Genomic DNA, 5317 nt, shown 5'->3' with positions numbered 1-5317 from the left:
GATGTGAAGAATGATGTGTAGAATATGCGAAGGAAGATGTGTGGAATGATGTGTAGAATGATGTGTAGAATTATGTGTAGAATGATGTTGTTTAGAATGACGTGCAGAATGACGTGTAGTATGATGTATAGAGTGATGCGTAGCATGATGCGTAGAACGATGTGTCGAATAATGTGTAGAATGATGTGTAGAATGATGTGTAGAATGATTTTGTGCAGAATGATGTGTAGAATGATGATGAGAAAGATGTGTAGGAAGATGTGTAGAATGAAGTTTAGAATGATGTGTAGAATGATATGTAGAGTGATGTTGTGCAGAATGGTGTGTAGAATGATGTGCAGAATGAAGTGTAGAATGATGTGTAGAATTATGTTTTAGAATGATGTGTAGAATGATGATTAGAATGATGTGTAGAATGCTGTTGTGTAGAATGATATGTGGAATGATGTGTGGAATGATGTGTAGAATGATGTTGTTTAGAATGACGTGTAGAATGATTTGTAGAACGATGTGTAGATTGATGTGTAGAGTGATGTGTAGAATGATGTGTAGAATGATGTGTAGAATGATTTGCAGAATGATATGACAAATGATGCGAGGAATGAAGTTGTGTAGAATGATGTGTAGAATGATGTGTAGAATGATGTGTCGAATGATGTGTAGAATGATGTTGTGTAGTATGATGTGTAGAATGATTTGTAGAACGATGTGTAGAATGACGTGTGGAATGATGTGCAGAATGATGTGCAGAATTATGGTGTTTAGAATGATGTGAAGAATGATGTGAGAATGATTTGCAGAATGATGTTGTGTAGAATGATGTGCAGAATGATGTGTAGAATGATGTGTAGAATGATGTGTACAATGATCTGTAGAGTGTTGTGTAGAATGATATGTAGAGTGATGTGTAGTGTGATTTATAGCATGATCTGTAGAGTGATGGTGTGTAGAATGATGTGTCGAATGATGTGTAGAATGACGAGGAGAATGATGTGCAGAATGATATGTAAAATGATGATATTTAGATTGATGTGTAGAATGAAGACGTTTAGAATGATGTATAGAATGATGTGTAGAATGATGTGAAGAATGATGTGTAGAATGATACATAGAGTGATGTTGTGTCGAATGATGCGTAGAATGATGTGTAGAATGATGTGAAGAATGATGTGTAGAATAATGTCTAGAATGTTGTGTCGAATGCTGTGTAGAATAATGTTGTGTAGAATGATGTGTAGAATGATGTTGTTTCGAAAGTTTTGTCGAATCATGTGTGGAATGATGTGTAGAATAACATGTAGAAATATGGGTAGAATGATGTGAGAATGATGTTTAATTGATGTTGTGTAGAATGATGTGTAGAATGATTTTTAGAGTGATGTTTAGAATGATGTGTGGAATGATGTTGTGTAGAATGATGTGTAGAATGATGTGTAGAATGATGTTGTGTAGAATCATGTGTAAAATTACGTGAGAATGATATGTAGATTGATGTTGTGTAGAATGAAGTGTAGAATGATGTGTAGAATGATGTGTAGAGTTATGGTGTGTGGAATGATGTGTAGAATGATGTGTAAAATGATGTGCAGAATGATGTTGTGTGGAATGATGTGTAGATTGATGTTGTGTAGAATGATGTGCGGAATGATGTGTAGAATGATGTGTAGAATGATGTGTAGAATGATGTGAAGAATGATGTGTAGAATAATGTCTAGAATGTTGTGTCGAATGCTGTGTAGAATAATGTTGTGTAGAATGATGTGTAGAATGATGTGTAGAATGATGTGAAGAATGATGTGTAGAATAATGTCTAGAATGTTGTGTCGAATGCTGTGTAGAATAATGTTGTGTAGAATGATGTGTAGAATGATGTTGTTTCGAAAGTTTTGTCGAATGATGTGTGGAATGATGTGTAGAATAACATGTAGAAATATGGGTAGAATGATGTGAGAATGATGTTTAATTGATGTTGTGTAGAATGATGTGTAGAATGATTTGTAGAGTGATGTTTAGAATGATGTGTGGAATGATGTTGTGTAGAATGATGTGTAGAATGATGTGTAGAATGATGTTGTGTAGAATCATGTGTAAAATTATGTGAGAATGATATGCAGATTGATGTTGTGTAGAATGAAGTGTAGAATGATGTGTAGAATGATGTGTAGAGTTATGGTGTGTGGAATGATGTGTAGAATGATGTGTAAAATGATGTGCAGAATGATGTTGTGTGGAATGATGTGTAGATTGATGTTGTGTAGAATGATGTGCGGAATGATGTGTAGAATGATGTGTAGAATGATGTGCACAATGATGTGTAGAATGATGTCGTGCCGAATGATGTGCAGAATGATGATTAGAATGATGTGTAGGATGATGTGTAGAATGAAGTTTAGAATGATGTGTAGAATTATATGTAGAGTGATGTTGTGCAGAATGGTGTGTAGAATGATGTGCAGAATGAAATGTAGAATGATGTGTAGAATTATGTTTTAGAATGATGTGTAGAATGATGATTAGAATGATGTGTAGAATGCTGTTGTGTAGAATGATATGTGGAATGATGTGTGGAATGAAGTGTAGAATGATGTTGTTTAGAATGACGTGTAGAATGATTTATAGAACGATGTGTAGAATGATGTGTAGAGTGATGTGTAGAATGATGTGTAGAATGATGTGTAGAATGATTTGCAGAATGATATGACAAATGATGCGAGGAATGAAGTTGTGTAGAATGATGTGAAGAATGATGTGTAGAATGATGTGTTGAATGATGTGTAGAATGATGTTGTGTAGTATGATGTGTAGAATGATTTGTAGAACGATGTGTAGAATGACGTGTGGAATGATGTGCAGAATGATGTGCAGAATTATGTTGTTTAGAATGATGTGAAGAATGATGTGAGAATGATTTGCAGAATGATGTTGTGTAGAATGATGTGTAGAATGATGTGTAGAATGATGTGTAGAATGTTGTGTGGAAGGATGTGTAAAATGATGTTCAGAATGATGTTGTATAGAATGGTGTATCGACTAATGTAAAGAATGATGTGTAGAATGCTGTTTAGAATGATGTTGTGTAGAATGACGTGTAGAATGACGTGTGGAATGATGTGTAGAATGATGTGTAGAATGATGTGCAGAATGATGTTGCGTAGAATGATGTGTAGAATGAGGTTGTGTGGAATGATGTTGTTTGGAATGATATGTAGAATGATGTGTAGAATGATGTGTAGAATGATCTGTAGAGTGTTGTGTAGAATGATATGTAGAGTGATGTGTAGTGTGATTTATAGCATGATCTGTAGAGTGATGTTGTGTAGAATGATGTGTCGAATGATGTGTAGAATGACGAGGAGAATGATGTGCAGAATGATATGTAAAATGATGATATTTAGATTGATGTGTAGAATGAAGACGTTTAGAATGATGTATAGAATGATGTGTAGAATGATGTGAAGAATGATGTGTAGAATGATACATAGAGTGATGTTGTGTCGAATGATGCGTAGAATGATGTGTAGAATGATGTGAAGAATGATGTGTAGAATAATGTCTAGAATGTTGTGTCGAATGCTGTGTAGAATAATGTTGTGTAGAATGATGTGTAGAATGATGTTGTTTCGAAAGTTTTGTCGAATGATGTGTGGAATGATGTGTAGAATAACATGTAGAAATATGGGTAGAATGATGTGAGAATGATGTTTAATTGATGTTGTGTAGAATGATGTGTAGAATGATTTGTAGAGTGATGTTTAGAATGATGTGTGGAATGATGTTGTGTAGAATGATGTGTAGAATGATGTGTAGAATGATGTTGTGTCGAATCATGTGTAAAATTATGTGAGAATGATATGTAGATTGATGTTGTGTAGAGTTATGGTGTGTGGAATGATGTGTAGAATTATGTGTAGAATGATGTTTTAGAATAATGTGTAGAATGATGTGTAGAATGATGTTGTGTGGAATGATGTGTAGATTGATGTTGTGTAGAATGATGTGCGGAATGATGTGTAGAATGATGTGCACAATGATGTGTAGAATGATGTCGTGCCGAATAACGTGTAGAATGATTTGTAGAACGATGTGTAGAATGATGTGTAGAGTGATGTGTAGAATGATGTGTAGAATGATGTGTAGAATGGTTTGCAGAATGATATGACAAATGATGCGAGGAATGAAGTTGTGTAGAATGATGTGTAGAATGATGTGTAGAATGATGTGTCGAATGATGTGTAGAATGATGTTGTGTAGTATGATGTGTAGAATGATTTGTAGAACGATGTGTAGAATGACGTGTGGAATGATGTGCAGAATGATGTGCAGAATTATGTTGTTTAGAATGATGTGAAGAATGATGTGAGAATGATTTGCAGAATGATGTTGTGTAGAATGATGTGTAGAATGATGTGTAGAATGATGTGTAGATTGATGTGCAGAATGATGTGTAGAATGATGTTGTTGGAATGATGTTGCGTAGAATGATGTGTAGAATGATGTGTAGAATGATGTGCAGAATGATGTGTAGAATGATGTTGTTGGAATGATTTGTAGAATGATGTGTAGAATGATGTGTAGAGTTATGTTGTGTGGAATGATGTGTAGAATTATGTGTAAAATGATATGTCCAATGATGTTGTGAAGCATGCTGTGTAGAATGATTTTGTGCAGAATGATGTGTAGAATGATGTGTAGATTGATGTGCAGAATGATGTGTAGAATGATGTTGTTGGAATGATTTGTAGAATGATGTGTAGAATGATGTGTAGAGTTATGTTGTGTGGAATGATGTGTAGAATTATGTGTAGAATGATGTGTAGAATGATGTGTAGAATGATGTGTCGAGTGATGTGCAGAATGATGTGTAGAATGATGTGTAGTGTGATGTTGTGTCGAATGATGTGCAGAATGCTGTGTAGAATGATGTGTAGAATGATGTTGTGTAGAATGATGTGTAGAATGATGTGCAGACCGATGTGTAGAATGATCTGTAGAATGAGGTTGTGTAGAATGATGTATCGAATGATGTGTAGAATGACGTGTCGAGTGAAGTGCAGAATGATGTGTAGAATGATGTGTAGTGTGATGTTGTGTCGAATGACGTGCTGAATGCTGTGTGGAATTATGTGTAGAATGTTGTGTAGAATAATGTGTAGAATGATGTGTAGAATGCTGTGTGGAATGATGTGTAGAATAACGTGTAGAATGATGTGTAGAATGACGTGTAGAATGATGTGCAGAATGATGTGTAGAATGATATGCAGAGTGATGTTGTCTAGAATGATGTGTCGAATGACGTTTAGAATGAGGAGTGGAATGA

Source organism: Pristiophorus japonicus, unplaced genomic scaffold, assembly GCF_044704955.1.
Source record: "Pristiophorus japonicus isolate sPriJap1 unplaced genomic scaffold, sPriJap1.hap1 HAP1_SCAFFOLD_30, whole genome shotgun sequence".
NCBI classification, from domain to species: domain Eukaryota; kingdom Metazoa; phylum Chordata; class Chondrichthyes; family Pristiophoridae; genus Pristiophorus; species Pristiophorus japonicus.
This window is presented reverse-complemented; position numbering follows the sequence as displayed.